Below are 23,896 nucleotides of genomic sequence, written 5' to 3' on the forward strand. Positions count from 1 at the left end.
GAATGTTCTGTTAGAATGGATCTTCTTCTAATATTGACCATATATGGCTTGTTGGGAAAACATTGGACCATGTCCTTCAGGTAAGCACTTAAATTCTAACGTTATCAATGGACATCAAAAGATCTGGTGCCTATGGCTTGAGTATGCATGAATGTGTATATGTGTAGGAGTGTTTGCAAGGGTGTGTGCTTATGTGCGTGTACATTTGAATAAATGCAGAGGTGTGTGAGATTTTGTGTGGGACAGTGAATGCACTTGAGTGTGCATAGAGATGTGTGGGAACGTGGCTGTGTGGTAGGAATGGCATCACATGGCAGGTGTGTGTGAATGTGCATGTGAGTAGCTCTGGTATAGCAGTGTGTATATTTTGCCTGTAGTCACTCTGTGGATGAATACACTGTTATGAAAGCTGCTTCTCTAGCCTCTTTGTGTTTCAAAAGAATTTCTTGTTCCCCATGCAGTCATAGGAGTAACTAACTACACGACAGCAGAACAAATTGTCTCTGTTCTTAATGTCTGTGCAAATTTTCCAGAGCTCTATTAGAAGCTATAGCTTGCAAGCTACTGCATTTCAGTGGCATTAAGCAGTTGCAGAAGTCTGCCAGAAGTATTACCTAATAAGCATAATTTCTGTCATCTCTGTATCTGCTATGGAGCCAGGATATGTATATGCAACTCAGATCTCCTGTTCCATACTAGCCACAGCCTCCAAAGGAGTAGAGGAGAGGGTCTCGATAAAGTGGTCATCTCAATTAAATAACTACCAAAATAATCAGTTACCGAACTCCCTCAGATATGGGGAATGAGCAGAAACAAAGTACCAGTGCAGTGCATCCAGTTTTTTGTGTCCTGATAAAGTGAACCCTGAAGCCTTGTGTCTAACTCCTAACATCTCCAGGCCAGTGATTCTAAATTTGTTTCATACCATGGTGTGTTACATCAGAAAAACATGTTTGGACCTTTCCCCACATAGTTTTGGGTACCTCCTCTCATCTAGCTGTACAGAGAGGATGGTTAATGGCCCTCCTGGAGGCTGAGAACTCATGTGCTAGGCTAAAAACCCGAAATCACACTAATTTTATTGCATTTTGAGCTAGTAACAGGAATTCCATTGGAGAAAACATTGCCACTGGTGGCAAGCCTGATCCGAGAGCTCAAAACAGGAGAATTTTGGGACCCCTGAGATTTGTGTAGGATTCCAAGGTTCCTGATATGAAAGGTGTAGTGTAGAAACTTGTGATTGGGGTAGGATTTGAGCGTTCGTTGACTTTGATTGTCTTCAGCCAATCAGAGTACAACTATTTGCACATTGGGATGTTGAGAAATAACCTTACACTCAATATGCAAATCAGTCCCACTGAGCCAATCAGACATCAGGGACTTGCATAATTGGGATATGTGGGTCTATAATTGTACGGCTTTCCTGGGTCCTCATTGGCCGAGGTAATTCCATTTCAATATCACTAACTATAAAGAGTTCTGTAGAGTTTCTAGATAGGCCTGATTTATTGCTCAGCTTTGCATCCCTCCTCTCCCCCGTCCCCATGTCCTCTTTTGTTAGTGGGTACAGGACAGCCAGCCCCCTAGGAACAATCCTATACTAATAACCGGAGATGTCAGACTAATAAGGGATTACGCTGCGTTCTAGCAATTAGGAAGCACAAGGGACCAGGGTCAGTAAAACCCTGAGGGGAGGGAGTTGGGAGTGGGAAGAAGTAGCATGCAGCAATGCTGAGCAGATAGCTCTGTGCGTGATGCAACTCAGCTTTTACTGGACAATGCTGCCACCTAGTGGAGTACTTTGCTTTTACATTGAGTCTGTACTGTGCTCTGTAAATGAGATCTGGGGTCTTATGCTAGTAATAAAATCAAGGATAGTTCTTCTGGCATCTTAAGTGACTGGCACAGAAACTGCTCTGTAGAAGCCGCACTGTTTTAAATTTGAAAGATATTTGTATAACTGTTTGTCAAGTCTGAATCTGGATATTTAAAACATTTGGTTCAGAAATATATCCTTTGCTCAGATATGGTATTAATATAATTTACATTTTGAGAGTGTAATTCATCTGTAAGGATTCCAAATGCTTTACAACTACATGCATAAATGCAGCAATCTCTGGGGTGGAAGGGCTGTAACTGACTCATGGTATGCTTGCAGTGTCGGGCTGGAAGGAAGTATCTGGCAGTCAGCAGGGATAATTCCTAATTTAAGTGAATTTAATGATCATGAAAGGTGCTAGCCTATCTGAAATCCTGGAAGGATGTGGAGAGAGGCCACAGAGCCAGGAATAAACTGAACACAGACAACAGATCATGAAATGGGAATGGGAGTGGGGTCAAAGGTGTGAAACAGGGGAAGCAGATTGGGATTCTCTGCTCAGTATCCCTGAAAATGTCCACTGCTCCATGAAGGAGTCCAAGGAGATGGTGAATGTTGCCCAGAGGAGCCTGCCCAGATGCATGAAATGACCAGGGAATGGAAAAAGACAAGTTGGAGAGCTTGTAAATCCTCCTTCATTAGTAGATGGCCATTTTGGCCAGTGCAGGGAGGAGGTTGATGAGAAATGTTGTGACTTAGTGGGGCCTTAGTGGGTGTGCATAGAGGAGCAGGTGTGGGGAAAAGTTTCAGCCAGAGCCTCAGCAAGAGACCGATTTAAACTAGCTTGGTATGTTATACCTCAGGGGTTGGCACACGAACCGATTTTTGAAGGCACACGGCGGCTGGCTGAGCGCCTCAGCCCACCGCCGCTTTGGGGTTCTGACTGATGTCCCATTGCCAGCCGGGGTCCCAGCCACCAGCCCCACTCAGCGCCCGCTGCTGGCCTGGGGACCCCCAGGGAACCTCAGGCTGGCAGCGGGCTGAGCAGGCCGGCGGCTGAGACCCCAGCTGGCAGGAGCCAGCAGCCGGAATCCCAGAGTGGCGGTCGGCTGAGCCGCTCAGCCTGCTGCCGGCCTGGGGTTCCATTCACTCAGCTGGCAGTGGGCTAAGCGGGGCTGGCGGCGGGCTGAGTGGCTCAGTCCGCTGCCAGTCTGGGGTGCTGGCAGCACTCAGCCTGCTGCGGGTCTGAGGTCTCGGCCACCAGCCCCGCTCAACCCGCACCGGTCCCACTCAGCCCAGACCGGCAGCGGGCTGAGCAGGGCCTGGGATCCTTGTCTGGGGTTCCAGCCACCAGCCCCGCTCAGCTGGCTGCCAGTCTGGGGTTCCATTCACTCAGCTGGCAGCGGGCTGAGTGAGGTCAGTGGCCGGGACCCCAGACCAGCAGCAGATGAGCCGCCGGCCCCCTTCAGCCAGCTACCACCCTGGAGTTCTGCTCACCCATGCTGGCAGGAGGCTGAGAGGGGCCGGCGGCTGGGACCCCGACTGGCAAGGGGCCAGCAGCTGGAGCCCCGGGCTGGCGGCAGGCTGAGTGCTGCCGGCACCCCAGACTGGCAGCGGACTGAGCCACTCAGCCCCCCACCGACCCTGCTCAGCCCGCCACGGGCCCGCTCACTTTGTAAACTGGGGTGACTAGAACCCCAGACTGGCAGCGGGCTGAGCCACTCGGCCCGCCACTGGCCCTGCTCAGCCTGCCATGGGGTGAATGGAACCCCAGACTGGCAGTGGGCTGAGCAGGGCTGGTGGCTGGAACCCCAGACAAGGATCCCAGACAAGGATCACACTAAATTGATAAGATCTGCATATGAATTTTATTTTAAATGAAGCTTCTTAAATATTTTAAAAACCTTATTTACTTTAAATACAACAATAGTTTATTTATATAATATAGACATAGAGATAGACCTTCTACAAACGTTAAAATGTATTCCTGGCATGCGAAACCTTAAATTACAGTGAACTTGGCATACCACTTCTGAAAGGTTGCCGACCCTTGTTATACCTCATGACTGCAGTTTAGACATGTCCATAAAAAGAGGCTGTGGGTGTTGTTCAGAGATGGAACAGTAGGTGAATGTGTAGCCTGCTCAGGTAGTGTGCTGGAGGTGGGCAGGGGAGCTCGCAGGCCAGAGGCCTGTTGACAAGCTGCTATGGGCCAAGGGGATTAATTTCTTCATTTATCTCATGTAGAGTCAGGAGGAGAGGAATCCAGACAAGATGACAGTGAAGAAGTTAAAGTAACCAATGGCTGGCCTCCTCATGAAGTGCAAATGCAAGACCCGCTCATCTCCTGGTAAAATGGTGATAATGGATAATAGGCACAGTAAGTACAATCAGAAAAAGAGAGCATGAGATGAATGGATAGGCTTTGTGGAACTTATTGTACCCACAAAGGGGAATGGATGCAAGAAGGCAAGGTGTTTGCCTTGCAATAGACAGGAAAGGCTCTGATATATTTATATGGGTGATTTTTAAAAGCCATAAGGGTCATCAATATATAGATTAATTAATTTAGTATCTAATAATATAGAGTGCAAAGTGCCTTACAAAGCAGGGTTAGCATCATTATCCCTCCTTTTACAGAGGAGGAAACAGAGGTACAGAAGTCAAGTGATTTACCCATGGTCATATGGTGAATTAGTGATACAGCCAGGTATAGGCTTCAGGCTTTCCGACTCCCAATACACTGGACCAGACCACTTCTCTGTCTACTGAATGGAATTGATTCGGAATATTTTAATCATGGTATCTGTTAGTATAATGGTAGCTGAAAGTAATTGTTAAAGAAGTTTACGAAGTCAGCTTTTCGAGGGCAAGGACTATGCCTCTTTATATGTTTATAGAGTACTAAGCATAGTGTTGTGCTCCATAAACAATAAGAGCAAACTGCCTACTTCAGGAAAGGAAAGGTAGGAGACTAATGAGCTGAGGCACCCAGTATGTGGAGCCTGTCAGGAAATCAAACTACCCATGGATGCTGGAAGGATGGAGACTGAACATTGCTGCTGATTATTTATCCATCTGGTGAAACTGCTCTGCAATATCAGTGCTGTTTTCACTGGAAACTTTCTGTGCTCTGGCCCCTCTGCAGAACTGTGAGAGGCTGATTTACTGCACATAAGAGTATTACTGTTCCCTGTTGAACCTTTGTGACTGACTGCCCCAGTCTGCAGGCTTCAAAGAGGCTGCACTCACTGTTGAAACTTGCTGATTGAGTTTTACATTGATCATGCTTTAGTCTAATGCATCAGATTGATCCCTAGTGTACTTCCGCTGAAGCTAAAGGAGTAGTGACACGGATGAATTTGATTTTACATTTGATGTTCAGCGAGGCTTGTTATGACACAATAACAGCAATCTTGATTGCATACATCAGGCTCATTGTGTTTGTGTGGTGAAAGAGATTAAACAGGTTCTTCATTTAAACAAACTCCCCATTTGGAAAAGCTCTGCTTTCTTCCCTTCTTCCTTTTCCTCACCTAAGCTCCCTCTATTGTTTCAGTACAAGGGTTGCATTTACTCACACCTATTTTATTCAGTTAACCTTGAATACAGGAGGTCCCCACGCTAATTGTTTTGTTGTATTTATGAATAGTTCTATCCCCTTTCTTTCCACCTGTCTTTCAGATCTTGTTTCCATTCATTTTATAATCTTTACACTGTTTCTCTTGTTCAAATGAAACAGTTAAACACCTTTTTTCTCTGACTAAAGTTTCTGATTGTTTCAGGTAAACAAACCAAGCAGATAAGTGTAGATTACAGAGCTTCCCTCCCTAGAGAATAAATCAGTGAAGTTTGATAGGGAGCCAGCTGAAGAACAAAGAGAAGAAAGGTTCCATGTGCTTCTATTTGAGGAAAAAGAAAAGGTGATCAGTCAGATGTCTACAGCATAGCACAGACAAACCTAGTTAAGTTTTACAGTTCTATTGCACCAGAAGCAATTCCTGTGAAAAAGTCCCAAAGTATAAACCATTTGTTTTTAATTTGAGACTATCCAGGCTTTAATAAGTAGTTATCTGCAAATCTGCCATCTTTCTTTGTTTCATTTTCCCATTCTTTTGATCTTGGAGCTGTTGTCACCTTCCAGTGTTGAGGATCCAGTCTTTAGCTTACAGGTGAGGCTCTGAGGAACCATCTGTTGACAGAATCTGAATCTAAGCGATTTAAAGATTGCTGCCAGCAAAAATAAAGTAAGAAAGGGCAGAAGTCACTTTGAGCATGAGCTTGATTCTTGTGCACACCTGTTCCTGAGCATTCTTACCAAAAGGCATTCCCACAGCAGATGTACCAAAGAAGTACAGATGCTTGACATCTTCAACAGACAAAAGGGCATCTTTGCTTCCCACTGCATGTATTTTGGCTGGGGTGCTGTCAAAATAAGTTTTGTTATAAGCCTAACCTTGGAGGTCAGAAGTGGTGTGTCTGACATTCAGCCTCATCACAGTGGCCCTCCAAGATGTTAGATGTCCGATTCTATTCCCATATTGTCCTCAGCTGGGGCAAGTGTATATCTAAAAGACAGTGGAGATGGCTGTAGCTGGCGTCTTCAAGAATCAATCTGTTGCCAAAAGACAGTGAGGGCCTAGAAGTGATTCTCAAATCTAGCCGAGTTACGTCAACTGTAACATTGATTATATGTTATGCCTCTACCAAAATTGGGTGAGGTGGCTGCAAATAACTGTATGGAGTTCTGTAAACAAGATATGGGTTAGCACTGTAGCTTTCTGAAAAGCCCCACATAATGCTTTTGCCATATGAACTTTCACATCTTTAGTTTCCCTCTATCAGAAAGACAGGCTGCACACACTATTGATTCAGCAAGTAATAAAGGACTGAATCATGTGGATCTAGTTAATTCTGTTCAAATACATCTAGTAGCATATATTACAGGAAGAAGGATACTAATTGCCTGTAATAGATAGAGACCAATAGATGTGGAATTGTCAGTGATATGAGAGACTCTGCCCATACCCACGCTAGGTTGGTGAGTGTAGTATCCCTGCCCCAATCTTGGCCGTACTGAAGGCCATACTTTATATTTTAGGATTAAAGAGCCTAATAACCTCCCCCATCCCCAAAAGAGATGCATCCTTTTTTTGCAAGAGATAATTCTCCATTACCAAAAAACACTATTTAGAGTATTAATTCTGGGGTATTTGGGGGGAGAGAGAACCCGAGCTCAGCACAAAATAGTCCAGACAGTTTATTCACATACACAACCTCAATAGGGTCATCGAGAACCTGCCCCTCCACAGCTCTGTGTAACAATCAAACCCTAATCAAGAGCCCACAGCTAACTAACTGAGGGGGACTTTTCTTCACTAGAAAATTAGGTCAGTTTAGCACACAAACATGAGTAGTTGCTTTAACTTCTGTGATGTAGAACATAACTTTGCAGTGAGTGTAGATAGGGACAAGTCATATGTGGCTAACTGCACTCAGCTGGTCCTAGGTAACGCTGGTTTCAGTAAGGTTTACCCATAACCTGCTGGCATGATCTGAAACCCAACAGCCCTGGTCTGTGCTGACCGTTAAGTCGTGTTTTTCAGGTTAATGAGAGTCCTCAAATGTGGCCAAACTTTCTAGGGAAAACAAGCCATGAAAGTCTAGGTTCAGCTTTCATGCCAATGAGCTCCTGCTCCCCAATTAGCAGTGCTGTGGGTCAGCTCCTCAGAGCTCCCACTGAGCCCAGAATTGGGGCAGAGCTCCTTGCAGCTTTGGGTAACTTTGGGTACTGTGCAGAATGCTCTCTGTAACTGCTATTCAGGTTTCTACAGGGCAGGTGGCAGCACTCTTACCTTGTTATATCAAATGACACCATTTGAACTACAGTATGAGAGTATAAATGATCTAATTATCTGGCACCTTACATGAAAGACTCCCTGTTCCAACACTTGTCTTCTGTCGCCAGATGTCACCGGTGTGGTGCTCTGCTCTGTTCAATGTTGATAACAGTTGGCTGCGTGCGTGTGTTCCTTCTGTGTGCTGCCCCGGCTCTGCAGATCGCTGACACAACGGACCCTGAGAGAATCCCCAATGACCACAGACTCCGATAAGGTACGAAGGCACCTGGTCAGGTTTATTGTCAAACGAAGCACAGTGATAGTTTCCCACAGACTCTACAGGACATACTACGAATATGTGCCCCCTGACAATGGACCGGTTGCCCTCTAGGCCAGACAAAGACCACTCTTAAGGGGTACACTTTTATACACAGGTACAAACAAGTTACACATCACTCCCAACGTATAGAGGTGCAACCCCTCTACGTGTTAGGGTGCTGCCTCTCACCTTGTACATGTTGGTTCAAACAAAACAACTCTATCCATCATATTACCCTTTTAACCCTGTCTTTAGGATGAGCGAGCATGTTCCTTGTTATCTATGTGGAATGTGTTCGTACTGCAATGTTCTGGTACCATCCTGGCACTAGTGCTTAGTACCTTTTAGGTATGTGTATAATTGCAACATCAGCCTTCCTGCCAACTTCTGTGAGTAGGGCATGCCTCTGGCTCACAGCTTAACTTTGCTTTATGTCAGCAGTCTTGACCTTTACTTTAGTTCAGGCTTTAGGTCTCATACCAGGTCTCTGATACAAGGGTTTATGTTTCAGGGCCCCATCTTACCACATCTTCTTTTATGCTGTGGTATGGAGGTTAAAGTCCACTAAGCTATCTCTTCAGCATTTGTCTGCCCTTAATTAGATTACTTATTCCTAGGAACATGACACAAATCTGTGACTTTTTCAGTGTTACCTGCCCACCTCCAGCTCCATTTAATACAAAGCTTGTTTGCTACTTTCTCCATCTGCAAGTTTAGTCCCTTTTTTTCTTTTTTACATTGTTCTCTGATTTATTTCCAAGTGTCTATATAGTTCGTATATCTTCTGCCAGAAGATGCTCATGGGGTCATTCTGATGGATTAACCAAATGATTTTCCTTGCAGTGAACAAAATATTAGGGATACTGTGTTCATGTACGGGAGCAACATAGGCAGCTCAGATAGGAAGGAACCCTCTTATCCCCACACCTGTTTTTCTATTGGAGTGTTGTAGTGGGCTTATGATGGGGAAGAATGCTATGTTAGGATGGGTGTACTGCACATGGACACAAAGTGTTCTTTGGAACATATAAACAAAGGGAACTGTATGGCTCAAAGTGTCTTTTACCTCTGCAGTAGCCTTTCAACTCTCTAGGTCAAGTCCAGTCCATGCTGGTACTGATTTGAAGTCCTTGTCATCTGATGGCTGATTAATTGTTTATAAATCGTACGTGAGATAATTGGGTAGCTTCAGTTCAGTTTCTGGTAGAGAGGTGTAGGTGTCCATATTTCTAAAACTATCACCAGCCTTCATCTACCGTCATTTAAACCACCATCATGACAACTGCTGGCCCCATAAACAGTCCGCAGGGATGCCGTGGAACATAAGCACATGGAAACTAAACTCTTCTCTCACTTTTAAGTTTGGTCCCCTCCAAAGAAGGCTTGAGGCAAATTCACAGGGCAGACTGGGAGCAGAGGTTTGTTGCTGACACCCACACAGACTCCTGATTCTGTGTCTCCTCTCAGCTTTTCAGTATCTTTATCTTTGTTGCTAAACAGAAAGGTGAGGCACTGAAGAATGGCACACTGCAGATGATTGTGCCAAGGCTTATCCTTCATTAGCCTGACAATGACATCCATGGAATTTTGCCTTTGATTTAAATTAATGCAGGATAAGGCCCTATGAACTTTTCAGAACTTGAAGAAACATCTTGTTCAAAGAATGTTTTTGCTTGTTCGCTAGTAACAAGGAGGTCTAAGGAGTGAAATGAAGCAAGGTTAGGAGGCTTGATTTTTCTCTGTAGGTCAGAGTAGGTTAAAGTGCAAATTTGACTCATGGGACTTGGTTCTGCTTTCACTCAGTACGGGGTATATCAGGATGTTTTTGGAATTCTAAAAACAATGCTAGTGAGATAAGGATCCATGGAGTTCTACACTACAGTCTTTAGCTCTGATCAAGAGAGAGCATTGCATGCTGGGACCGATGGTCCCCACAGACTCCTTCACTATGTTAAAGATAAAGGGATTTGCAATCTGCACCATTTTATAAAAATTAGATGAGGCTCTCGTTCCCCCTGCCAAGTTGCCAGTGTGGTCCTCAGCTGGCCAAAGTATGAACCACTTTTCCGGGTGCCAAATGTACCATAACCTTGTCAACTGGGATCTCTGGCTGGCTACTTTCCCCAATCACATGCAAAATTTATTGAAACAGCAAATGAAGTGTTGCCAAGGAAACATGAGCCATTAAACTCCAAAAGCATAATTTATAAGAAATAAATATGGTTGTAAACATTCTCTTTCTCTATTAGTGCTGTGAAAACCCTAATGAAATAGTCTTGCATTCTTCCAGCTAATGGAAACAATGTGCCTGAGGAATGAAAGGGTGAAATGGGAAATTACAAGACATTTAGCTCTGTCTGGGATAGAGCAAATGGGAGCAGAGGCCTTGGTGTGTTTTCTCCCTCACATCAATAATGTATTGAATGCTTGATTCTCCATATATGTTATAAATCATATAAATCAACTCAGCTGAAGACAGTGCAGTCATGTTAGTGTAAAGTCAATGTAAGTCAGAGGAGGATCAGGGCCAGGGTTTCTAGAAGAACCTTTAGAATATGACAATACAAAAAAACAGAGAAGAAAAGAATTAGACAATTGGAAATGTTTTTATATTAGCTTGTTTTAATACCTTAGAAATTTAAAATTAGATTTCCTCCTCTCCTTTCCCCATCGTCGCTAGTGGTATCAGCCACCATATTCAAACGAGAACTTTGAAGGCCGAAGTGGAGAAGGGTTCCAGTTGAACATGGGTCAGACGGTCCTAAGAGATATGCAAGCGCTGTTCCGAAGGGACAGGCGATGGCCTCAAAAGGTGTTGGTTGATATAGACAGCAGGACGGTGGCCATGGAAGTTGGAATCCGCTAAGGAGTGTGTAACAACACACCTGCCGAATCAACTAGCCCTGAAAATGGATGGCGCTGGAGTGTCGGGCCCATACCCGGCCGTCACTGGTAATGAGAGCCGTAGGGGCTACGCCATGACGAGTAGGAGGGCAGCTGCGGTGCTCCTTGAAGCCTAAGGCGTGGGCCCGGGTGGAGCTGTCGCAGGTGCAGATCTTGGTCATACTGACTATAGCAAGTCCCCAGCCTTTAAGAACTGCCTGTCATGTGAGGCAGTGAAATCTGGAGGTCCTTCTTGAAGCAGACACAACACTAGAGGTAGGTGCACCAGAGGGCTTTCCTCGTGGAGTAGGTGGTGAGAGCAGACTCTGACTCTGGGGGACCAGAGGCAGTTGAAATCTGTTCCAGCATCAACTTCAAAACCAGACAAGGGGTCACTAAGGCCTGCGGCTTCCTCGTCTGGGAAGCACAGACAGATCAGTCTCCGAGTACAAGTCTTAAAAGGAGAAGAGGTAAAAATCACCCTCCCTGGATCTGGCTTCCAGGCCACATAAAGCTACCAGGCTGTCAGACATTGAGTGCCTTAAAACTTAGGAAAACTTCCCTGAGCACTTTGGAGCCAATATCAGCTGAGCAGATCTGTCCATAATAGAGGCCCTGCCCAGCCATGCCTTGGCTGTTTTAGCCTCCTTAGTACCAAGGCAGTCAGAAAGATCTCTGGCAAGTGTGGTACTGGGTAGAAGTCTGACTCTGGTGCTGGCCATTCTATTGCCTCCGGCACTGGCTCCAGTGTGGTACCTTCCACAATGACCTGTGTGTGACTTCTGGATCCACCTTCACTCTGATGCAGTGCAGGTTCCTGGTCCCAGTGACTTTGATGGTTCCACCATCCAGTCAGGGCCTCCCTACGCCTATGGTGCAAACACCACGCTTCCCAAAAGACTGTTCTTTCTCTCATCTTCTAATTCTCAGGAAAGTCGTCAACCATGCCTGGTCAGGTTTCAAGGCTCAGCAAATTTGATCTTGCCCAGGGAAATAAGAGGTGTGTAACCATGGCTGAGGGCGGAATATCATACCAAATATTGTGGGGCCTAGCACCACGTGAGTAGGGCATGTGGAACATGTGGGTCCCATAGGGACCGCAGGACTACCTGGGACCAGCCTCTCCACCACACTTATGGTGTAAACAATCACCCCTGTGCCAGAGACTTGACATGTCCCCTCTGCATCCTTGGGATCAGAGCCAGGAGCCAGGTGGCTCCAGTGGGTCCAGGGCAAAGGACAGATGATGCTGCCCATGACCCAGTCACCTCCAGATGATGCTCTGCTTCCAGATCTGTCAGCTACTTCTGAGGACTGCAAGATGGTCCAAGATTTCATGAGACTGGTAGCAGTGGCCTTGGAGATACTTATTCCTCAATATCCTACACTTGCTAGTGCTGGGATGCATAGCCATCCTGATCAATGAGGGGCTATTGGAGCTTATGAAAGCCCTATCATGAACACCAGCATCACTAGCACCAATGTCCAAATGGACAGATGTGTGGTACCAGGTCCTGACTACCAGCTGTGAACAGTTCTGATTGTACCAGGTATCAGGATCCCTAATGATGATGATGTCCAATAAAAGAACCCATCAGGGTTATCAAAAAACAATCCTCAAGATCAAGGAGGCAAAGTGGCTTGACCTGCTGGGGGGAAGGAATCCTACTACACTTTGAGCCTCCAGATGAGGATCTCAAACTACCAGGCAGTCTTGGCAAAATATGACCACATCTAACTGGTATGCTTTACAATCATTCATTGGCAAACTGCTGTAGGACTGCAGGGATGATCATAGAATATCAGGGTTGGAAAGGACCTCAGGAGGTCATCTAGTCCAACCCCCTGCTTAAAGCAGGACCAATCCCCAACTATCCTGGCAGAAGGCTGTTTGGTGGCCAGAACTGCACGAAAAGCTATCTTGGACACAGTAGACTCTGTGTCCAGGGTGACGGCAACAGTGGTCACGCCACTCAGCTCCCCTAGCTAGCCTCAGTAGGCACACTGAAAGAGTTATAAGCAACTACTGAGGACCTGCCATTCAAGGCCTGCTCATTCTTCCACAAGAAGACTGACAAAGCAATGAGATCCCTCTAACTTTCTAGGGCCACCTGCAGATCCTTGGAGTTCTATGCCCTGGCTTCCAAAAGAAGGCATCTCAGTCCCTAAGCTTAGCAGTAGCAGCCTTTCTTCCAGTATAGGCTGTCTGAGCCCCCGGGCCACAGGCAGAAGCCCATGAGAATAAAATCCACGGGGGAAGTCTACCTCTCAGTTGCACCACCCTGCTTCAGCATTGACTAGGCAGCAGATTTGATTTGGTGCCTGAAGACAGCACACAATTAATTCTGCTATCCTTGCCTTCCCTTCCATTCAGCAACTGTCTGGCTTACATCCAACAGGCCTGGTCCAGCATCATCTCAGACCACTAAGTTTTGGAATTTGGTCCAGAGAGCCTATGCCATTCAGTTCTTCTCCCTTGCCCCCCAATTTCACCATCCCTCTTCAGGGACCCTTCCAACAAAAGCTTGCTTTAACAAGAAGTGCACCCCCTCTTTCCTTTGGGTGGTCTAGAGGAGGTTCTACTCAAGGTACTTCCTCTTTCCCAAGAAGACTGGGCAACTTTGACCAATATTGGACCTCAGAGCCTTGAACACCTGTATCAAGAAACTCAGGTTCAAGATGGTCTCTCTCGTGTCTATCATCCCTCCCTAGACCAGAAGGACTGGTATGCAGCCCTCAACCTCAAGGATGCAAATTTTCACATCATGATACACCCGGCACACAAGTACTTCCTGAAGTTTGTGCTGGACAGCAGTCACTACCAGTACTGTATTTTACCTGTCAGTCTCTCTGTAGGGTCCTTATTTTTATGGTTGGTGGCAGCCTGCCTCAGAAAGTCAGGTGTCCAAGTGTTTCCCTACTTAGACGACTGACTGGTCAGGCACCACTCAGTATCTCGAGTCCAGACCTACATCATTCTCTAGCTGTTCACATGTGTACGGGCCTGCTGTTGAATGAGAAGAAGTCCCTGTTAACACCTACATGGCAGATAAAGTTGATTGGGGCTGTACTCCGCATGCAGACAACTGTTTACCTACAATCTCTCTGTTTCCGCATGCAGTTCCAGACAGTGATGTGAGTACGATCCTGGCTCAGACTATTGGGTCCTATGCTGGCATGTACATTTCTTATCCCATGGGCAAGGCTCTGCTTCTGGCGACTTCAGGGATATTGTCTTGGGTAGTACAATATGGCAGCAGTCTTCTATCTAAACAGGCAGGGAGGGAGCAAGTCTCGGGTCTTGTGCCAGGAAGCCATCCAGCTTTCGAACTTTGCCATAGTTCACATTCCCCTGACAGCAGTCCCTCTCCCAGGGATGGACAGTGTGAAGGGAGATGGCCTGAGCAGATACTTTCGAAACACTCACAAGTGTTCAGTGCATGAGGGAGTCCTTCAGGACATCTCCCAGTGATGGGGAGGTTCCCCACATGGACCTTTTTGCAACAATGGCGAAAAACAAGTGGTGCCGCTCCTGTTCATGCAGGAGGGGGCACAATCCCAGCTCTCTTTCTGATGCTTTTCTCCTTACATGGATGAATGGACTGTTCGATGCATTCCCTGCCATTCCCCTGCTCCCCAAAGTGCTGTGGAAGATCAGTCAAGAGAAAGCCAGATTAATCCTGATATCCCTGGGTTGGCTGAGGCAAATGTGGTTCAGGGATCTCCATGACCTCTCTGGAGTACTACCAATCTCTCTACCCTTGATCCCTGACCTAGTTTGGAACAAGGGCTCAGTCTTGCACCAGAACTTAAGCTCCCTCCACTCGACAGCATGGCTGCTCACTGGTTGACACTAGTGGAGAGGAGCCATTCATCAGATCCTTATTAGTAGCGGGAAGGATTTCACTAGGTTCACCTAGCTCTCTAAATGGATGAGGTTCACCCGCTGGGTTCAAGGGCACCAGATATACCCTTTACATTCTGGGATGCCGGAAATCTTGCTGCACCTGAAGAGCTCTGGGCTCTCTGAGTTCACTGTGGGTTCACCTGATGGCCATTTCCATGATCCACCCACCAAGTGACCACTGCTCAGTCTTCTCCCAGCTGATGGCAAAGGGGTTCCTGAAGGGCATCTCGATACTGTACCCACCAGTCAGGGACATGGCCCCAGTGTGGGACTTTAAACTGGTCCTCTCAAAGCTGATGGATGCCCCTTCTGTACCTTTGGCTATGGGCTCACTGCCCTATCTCGCCATGAAAGTGTCCTTTCTCTTGGCAATTACATCTGTCAGGAGGGCCAGAAACTGCAGGCTCTGATGGTTGAGCCACGTTGTACAGTCATTCATAGTGTCCAAAGAGTCTCCAAAGTTTCTATGAGATCACACCCCAGATTTCTTCCCTGGGTTGTGTCCGAATTCCACACCAACAAGATCATCCACCTGCTTGTGTTCTTCCCCAAGCTTCACACTGGGAGAGCAGAGCAGATGCTGCACCTGCTGGGCATCGACCGGGCCATATTCTACCTGGACTGGACAAGGCCTTTGAAAAATCTCCCAGGTGGTTTCTTGCTTATATAGAGAGAATCAAATAATGGCCCATGTCTATGTAAAGAATATCAAACTGGATTACCCAATGCATCAGGTCATGTAACTGTTTAGCAGGTAGGCAGCTGCCTGACAGAATGACAGCTGCCTCCACCAGGGCACACTCCACCTTCGTGGTCTCTGCAGCAAACTTGCCAATTGAGGATATTTGGAAAACAGTGACCTAGTCACACGTTCATGAAGCATTACAAGTTGGTGAATGTAGCCTGGGACTCTGCAAGATTTGGAAGAGCAGTGTTACAGTCTATATTTACAGAGACTTCCTGTACCTGCCCCCAATGATGACTACTGCGTGGGAGTCACCAACTGTGGAATATGTACACAGATGAGCATTCAAAGAAAGAAGAGGTCACTTAGCTATACGGTAACGGAGGTTATTCTTTGTGATTAGCAGTCCGTATACGTATTCCACAGCCAACCTACCATCCCTGCTACTTCAGAGTCCTGATGTCCGTCGCTTGTGGAGGTGAAGGAACTGGTTGTGATGAGGCAGCTCTGCCCATTGTACCATTTATGAAGTGAACCAGGAAAGGAAGGGGTACGTGTGCTGCCCCTATAGATATCACTGACTAGAACATTCTCTGACATGTGCGCACTGCATGTGCATTCACCAACTGTGGAATATGTACACTGATCATACATCTCGAAGAACATCCGTTACTGTACAGGTAAGTAATCTCTTTTTCACCAGTGTCCCCCAGGGCTAAAGAAGGTTACACAGTGCCATAACTGGGATAGGTAACCTTGGGCTCCAAATGATGCTCAAAGTGTTTGGAATGAATAAAGCAATAAACTAGGGCTGTTCACGGATTAAATCCTAAAGTCCATAGTCACCTTAGCTCTGTCCTTGCTCAGACAAAATACCCGTCACTCCAGAAAGTGCTGGTCTGAGTAAAGACTAAGCAAACGGTGAGTAAGGATTTCAGGAGTAAACCCAGAAAGAGCAAACCATGACACGGCAGTATGGGTTGATTCCTTCAGTCTCTACTTACTTTCTGCACAGATAAAATGCCAATACAATATGTGGGCCAAACCCTAAACCCTTTTTTCCATCTTTATTTAAACAAGATTCCCATTGGTTTAATGGGCGTTTTGCCTGAGAAAGACCTGCAGGATTTGGCCCATAAACTAGCATTTGTGAACAAAGGCATGATGCATGAACTTGTTCAACATTTTACACACCCTTTTAAAATGCAGCACACTATCTAGAAATACTCATTTCCCGTGTTACAGAAGTTCAAACTGGGAAATTTGCAAAGGCTATTGTCTCAGCATTTGTGGCTAACGATCTTCCTATCTTGTGGGCTTGTATATTAGGAAGCTGTCAACAAAATACTTAGCTTCCTTGTTATGTTAATACTCAGCTCATTTGGCAGTATTTTTGTCTGTACTCTGGATTTTCAGAAGTTATGCTTAATAGCCCTTACATCTTCCGGATGGCTTTGCTTATGCAAATTTCAGGAAGCCTATTATGTTAGGTGTAATAAATTTATGGGTGTAAGTTTTCCGGCACAAGTGATTAAGTGTTCTAAGATGCAGCTAAATACATAATAATTACTACATCGAATGCAAGCAATAAAATAAGTACTGCTATGGAAAAGATGAATACTAGAATATCAGGGTTGGAAGGGACCTCAGGAGGTATCTAGTCCAACCTCCTTCTCAAAGCAGCACCAATCCCCAGACAGATTTTTTCCCCCGATCCCTAAATGGCCCCCTCAAGGATTGAACTCACAACCCTGGGTTTAGCAGGCCAATGCTCATTGGCCAGGTCTAGTTATGACCTGTTACATCAATTTCAGGCCAAGAATTTCACGGGGTTCTGAGCTTTCAGGCTGTTAATGAGCTGCCTGACCCAGTTAAATTGATACGAGTCTCAGACTCTTTCCTGTGTTGGTGGTTTTACCTTGGAGACAGGTGGGCCTATTATGTCCTGTTACCTGTACAAGCTTTAATGGAAATTTGTTTTCTATTTCCCAGTAAGGCCCAATAGCTTCCTTCTCTTGGTTTAGAGAGGAAAATTGGATGACTTGAATCCATATGGTGGTAATATGGCAGCCTTGGCCCTTTGTTATTAGTAAACAAAAATGATGTAATCTCAGGATGTTCCTCTCCATCCAGCCCCCCACCCCACCAAATTGGCTTAGTTTTCCCATACACAATTTTGTTACTGTTTCTACACAATGTTGTTGTTTACTGTGAACTGACTAATTTAATATGTGTCCTGACGTAAAAATAGGTCTCTTCTGGAAGTCATCTGGAAAGTGAGCAATGCATCTGACAAATGAAAACCATTACTCTTTGGAGAGAGTACTTTCCGAGAGAAACAGGTACATCATCGGCAATGGACAATAAGTTGAGATGCAAGAGGGAGTCCTTTCTTAGCAGGGATATTATTTGCAGGACTGGAAACGACACCCATTCTTTAGATAGACTTAGGGGCTGTAGCCAATTAGCAAAATGATAAATGGATGATAAAATGAACTATGTGATGTTATGGTCAATTTATGTGCTATTTCATGTACAATCAATGTATGCTAAATAGATTTAAATTGTAGGAATATAGAAGTATAATATTAGTAAAGCATGGCTGAAACACAAGGGCTACAGGCTGAGACCTGTCAGATTTTAGATTACCCAGACTGTCATAGGCTTAAGAATGCTTAACGTGAGTTGCGTGACCTAGGAATAACCCTATGCCAACAAGGTCACAAGGTTACTGCATAAGATGTGTGAATAGATTCAGTTATGGAAAAATGTATTGCAGTAGGTTGTAATGTATTGTCCAAGATGACGAGAAACCTGATTGTAACATCTTTGAATGTCTGTCTTGACCACAGAGTACATATCATGTGTAGATGCTAATGAGAATAAGAGGAACTACAAACAACCTATGAAAAACGGGGCACCCCAATATTCATAGGGTATGGAAGTACAGATAAGGAAAAGAGGGTTGACACCTTAATGCATATTAGTCTGACAGAATTAGTCAGAGTTACCTAACCAGGGAATCCTCTTTTATATTGTAAGAGTGGGAAGACCCAAGGGAATATCCATGGGAAAACCCCAGCAGGGACTATCCCTCTACTGGTGATCAATTAGTGAGAGGTCCATTGGACCCTAGAATATCTTTGAGGATATGAGTATGACAACAGTTATAATTATTGCATAGGTTTTTGTAGGATTTCTATATGTATGGGTAATTGTAACTTTACTTATTGCTTTAATGTAGCTTGTCATACAGATAGTACTTTGTATTTGTGATGGTGTCTGTGGTCATTATCCTTGGACTCTGTGTGTTCCTAGAGCCTCCAAATTTGAGAGACGCGCCAGAGGCAATTTCACTCTATAGAGCTTGAAACTGTAGCATCTGGAGCTGAACCCATGGTGGTGTAATATAACATCACTATGTTCACCTTAAATAAAATAAAAGGCTACAGGCCAAATCCTCAGCAGCACTGGAGCAGTGCCTGACATAGGTGAGGAGCAAGGGAGCGGATGATGCAATAATGATTTTACACCACTCTTATTCCCTTCCAATCCTATGGCTATCCAGAGGGTCGTTTGGACCCTGGTACAACATAGAGCAGATTCAGGGGGTTGTGGCCACAAATTACATTCCAGCTGTAGGAAATAACCAAAGTGTAGCATTGCTCCAGCCACATCCCCGTTCTTCTGGAAAAGCCTCCTACAGTGTCTCTACATGGAGGAGGGATTCTTACTTAGGTGGTTAAGCTAGATTGCTGTCTGTTTTGAGCTGTTAGTTCTTAGAGCAGTGGTCCCCAAATTTTTCACGTCACGCCCCCACCTTACTCCTGTCTGGGCCTCACACCGGGAGTTACATTTGGGAGCCAGGGCCAGGAGTGGGGCTGAGGCTCCTGGGGGGGCGTGGGCAGGAGTAAGGGGGCCAAGGCTGGGGCCAGAACGACGGCTGGGCCAGGAGCCGAGGCTGGGGCAGAGCTGGAGGCAGAGTGGGGCTGGGTGGTACTCCCTTGCCACTGCCGATGGGGGCTGGCCTGGGCCCTGCTGTGTCCCCTTGAACTTTCCTCCATGCCCCCTAGGGGGGTATGCCCCACAGTTTGGGGACCACTGACTGAGAGGAAGATGTGGCCCTTAGAAACCAGCGTGCTCTTGAGTACATTCCATCTTTTCCCTGCTGATTTGTGCATCCCATTGGTTATAGCTGCTGTGTGTGTTCCTTCCCCTTCCTACAAACTGATCCCATCTATGGGTGGGAATAAGGGAGGGCTAGCTACCAGCCAGAAGGTTTGTTCCTTATTGTCCATGAGCACAACAGCTGTGTGTGTTAGAACATCTCAGATCCTCATTGCCCCTTTATAAAAAATCCATAGACTCTGTCTATACTAGGGACATTTTCCACTTTTCCTACCATGGCTGACATTGGTTCAGCTCCCAGTAACACTGGGAGAACTAACATAGATGGCCCAGTAGCTGCTGCTGCCACTGTTTCAATTAGAAGAGCTCTAAGCAGAAGTTTAAACGTAGCATTTAAAACGCCGACAGTCTGTCTACACTAGGGCTCTCAGCATTGCCAACACTAGGTGAGCTGATTCAGTGTTAGCAACAGTTAGGCATTTTTTAAAATGTCCCTAGTATAGAAGGACCATAGAGAAAGACTAGTCATAAGCTTTGCCTTTCATAGAATCATATCATATCAGGGTTGGAAGGGACCTCAGGAGGTCATCTAGTCCAACCCCCCTGCTCAAAGCAGGACCAATCCCCAGACAGATCCCCCCCCTTCCCTAAATGTTCCCCTCAAGGATTGAACTCACAACCCTGAGTTTAGCAGGCCACTGCTCAAACCACTGAGCTATCCCTTTCATTTGGGAGGGTGGTGTACTTCCTGTACACTGGTATTATCAAATGCACACCCATAGAACATAAACAACTTACTCATGCCTCAGTCACAGTCCTTGAAAGACTCTCACCCATCCATACGCCAATACTTTTATACATGCATTTCCATGCTAAAACACACATACAGACACTCACATTCATATACATACTATGTAACTGAGCATTCTCATATCAGAGAGATCAGATTAACTATTGCTTTACTCAGATGAGGTCACTCTTTTCTGTGTTAGAAAGCCTATAATATTTGTCATCCCAAGTGCCTCTTACAGAGTTAGTTCTGTGGGATCCACTGGTTCCTTCCACCGCAAGAATTTAGCACTAGAGCACAGGTCTTTGAGCAGGGCTGATCTCTTGGATTAATCACTGTATTGCTTCACTTCAGGAGTCAATGCAATGTTCCTTCCTCTCAGGTTTTAATGGGTCTTTATTGAGGCAAAACTACTATGGAATTCGGTGGAGGGTTGCCTGAGGATCTCAGGATCTGGTCCAGGGTCACTGAGGATTCTTGTGATCATCAGTATTTTTGGAATCTTCATGTTATGTCCACATCCTCTGTGATCACCAGAGCAGGTAGCTACTCTGGTGTCTGTCACATCACTGCCTGGTAAGAAGGGTATCCATGTCAGGAGAGTTGGGATAGTCTGGGGTCTGCAAAACAATCTGTGTTTTAGCTAGCAGACTAGATTAGTATTTTTCTCTGAGATAAGAGTAGGTGGTTAGCTTTACAAATCTAGCATTAAGTCTGTAAATGGTATTGAACATATAGAAATGGGTATAATTTCTTTCTTTCAGTGTTACTTCATGACTGATACTTTATATATACCCTATTATATGATAAACTACACTTAGTGTGAAACAACATTTGTTTTTCTGTTCTGGATGTGTAAGGAAATTGGGGACTAGCTGAAAGAAACATCTGGACAGTGTATGGGGTAAATTTGCTAACATTTATTTCCATATTCGGCTAATAAGGTTTTCATTCGGTACGCAAAGGTTCCTCCCTATTCATTATTCCCAATTATCAGTCTCTCAAATGTGATCCTTACTTCTAATCCAAAAGAACAAAAAGATGATTTCTTCCCTTTTGTTGTGCTCCTCTCTGAGTCTTTCTGTTCCTTCCTTCCTTTGGTTTGAATTGGTCTGCTGTTCTTGTTTTCAATTTCAATCCATCCATCCGTCTCTTCTAAGAAGTCCTACTGACAAGCTAATAAAACTTGTGGCTTGATCATTTTATATATTGTCTAATTGTGGACTCTTCTACCTCTGGAGTGATAGGTGATTTGGGGCCATTCTGCCAGATCTGCTGCCATGGATCTCCCTTATGTAGGGGATAACCCTTGGGGGCTGTTTCTGGGGCCTTTATGCTGCTGGAACAATTAAGTAACGCGTATTAAATGTGCTTACTACCTGTTCTAGTTCATACTCATCTAATAGTCTTTCCTCTGATTCTCTCACTATCCCACCTTTTCCCACCTGGTCCTCCCCCCCCCAAAAAGGGTTTGCTATAGCTTAGAGTTTTCCCATAGATTTCAAAATTCTGCACATCAAGGAGATGGCAGTGTTGTTCAGATTTCCATCTTTTAATTTTCAAAACAAAGCACAAATAAGAGGCTAGCTGAAATGTTTCCAGGATTTTGTAGAGCAAATAATAGATATCAGACTCATACATTAGCAGATTATATTTTCCATTTCCCTCTGAGATTTCTTTGATCAAATAAAACTGTCAAATGTAATAAATAATAATAATATAATTGCTACTGCTTACGGCTCTAGAGCTATCAAAGCCGCTCTACAGGAGTGGAGCCGTCCATTGTTTTAGAATGATTGATTGTTTATTTCAAACAAAATCCAACTACCAGTAAATGGTGTTTTCATTATTAGAACAATCAGGGAACCATTTAGGTTGAGGGGACATTGAGAAAATCATCTACTGGAGTCTGTTGCCCTGTATTGTATCAATGGAGACTTAATTATTCCTAAAACATCCCTCATAGACATAGTTGTGGGTGATGTGATGGTGATCCTGCATCCATTCTTGGCAGTCCGTTCCATTATTTAGTAGTTCTTGTAATTGTGACAGAAGTGTCAAATTCCCATTTATTGCTATAATACTTCATCAGGAAACATATTTTAGGTTGGGAAGAGAGCCCATAGAAAGTATTATCAGCCACTGAGGATACACCTAGTTCAGTGTCCAGTTGGGTTAATTGTTGAGTGTTCTGAAACGTGATGTACTGGTAACAGAAGACACTCATACTCTTGTTTTTAAGAAGGAGGGTCACTGAGTTTAAATAGGTTTTGTGTTGCAATGCGAAACAGACAAGGAGGGTGACACCCCTGCACAGCCCTTAGAAAAACCCAGCTGCTTTGGCCCTTTGGTTATTGAGGGTGTTGCCATTCCAGGCACGTACTTGTGGGCTGGGATTTTTAATCTCTTAGGGAGGAGTTAGAACATAGTCTTGTAAAATTTAGCACTCTGAGATGGAAATGCCAGTTCCATCTCTTGTTGTTAGATTTCCGACAGTAACCTCTGAAAATGGCAAATGATGAAAACTAAAATAAAAATGAATTAATAAACTAAACAAAAAACAAATTTATCTCACTTGTTTTCTCAGGACGTCACCTGGGCAGAATACAATCTTTGTACTGTTTGCTTTTAGCATCCTGGTAATGCTCAGATATCATGGAGATGGGCACGTTATAAATGCATAGATAGATGGAGACCACTAATTGGCTGAAGGTTTGAAAATAGCTGCTTGTTTGAATTCAATTGTGCTACATTTGTGCATTATAAGCTGCACTCTGTTTTTGTCTTCCAATAGCTCTATTCAACAATAGATACTTGGTTGAAAATTAGATGAGAAATACAGTATTTTGTATTCATATCCATTCATTTCTCTCCCAGAAAAGAAATAACCTCACCTGTTGTCCAGATCTTAAAACTGTGACATAATTATAAAGCTTTTCCTGTGCATAAGTTAAGCTTGTTGCTTCTTGATTTGCTCCTCTGAGCTAATGAGAATAAATGAGCCCTATCTTCTTTTTGACATCCTTTTAGACAAGGGTTACTGTCTTCCATTATCGCTAAACTATACATTTCTATTTTTTAAAATCCCTCACACAGGTTTAATTTTCAAACTGTCATCACTTTTGCTCCCCTTCTATGAAATTGCTCAAATTAGTCAAATTCAAATATTGCTCACAATAAACAAGACTGCACAAAGGTGTAAAGACCTAGCACTAGAGAAGAGATAATAAGTGCTCCACATCTGCTCTCCTCCAGCTGCCATATTATTACAGCCATTCCAGCAAAACCCATTGGAAGCCTATGAACTCCTATCTTGTCCACTTCCAGACACTTCCTGATTAGTACTAGTGATATGTTGCATTCAGCACCATCCCAGGATAGTTTCCTTAAATAAATGTCAATATTATTAAAAATGGATAAAGACCCAACCAGGGGATGGAGAGAAGGGAATATACCAACCTGCTGCATGGCTTCCTGCATATGGGAGTAAAAGATCTGCATGTTTTCAGCTTGGTTTGCCCCTTA

At 44.7% G+C, this 23,896-nt stretch overlaps 1 long non-coding RNA gene across 1 annotated transcript; it reads left to right on the top strand.

Annotated features, from left to right (window-relative positions):
• Nucleotides 1-3,754: 3,754 nt before the first annotated feature.
• LOC135975747 (uncharacterized) lies at nt 3,755-18,727 on the top strand. Its single transcript, XR_010592762.1, has 2 exons — nt 3,755-4,199; nt 7,788-18,727. It is a non-coding gene; the product is annotated as an uncharacterized LOC135975747 (long non-coding RNA).
• Nucleotides 18,728-23,896: the final 5,169 nt, after the last annotated feature.

This window comes from Chrysemys picta, chromosome 15 (assembly GCF_011386835.1).
Source record: "Chrysemys picta bellii isolate R12L10 chromosome 15, ASM1138683v2, whole genome shotgun sequence".
NCBI lineage: Eukaryota > Metazoa > Chordata > Testudines > Emydidae > Chrysemys > Chrysemys picta.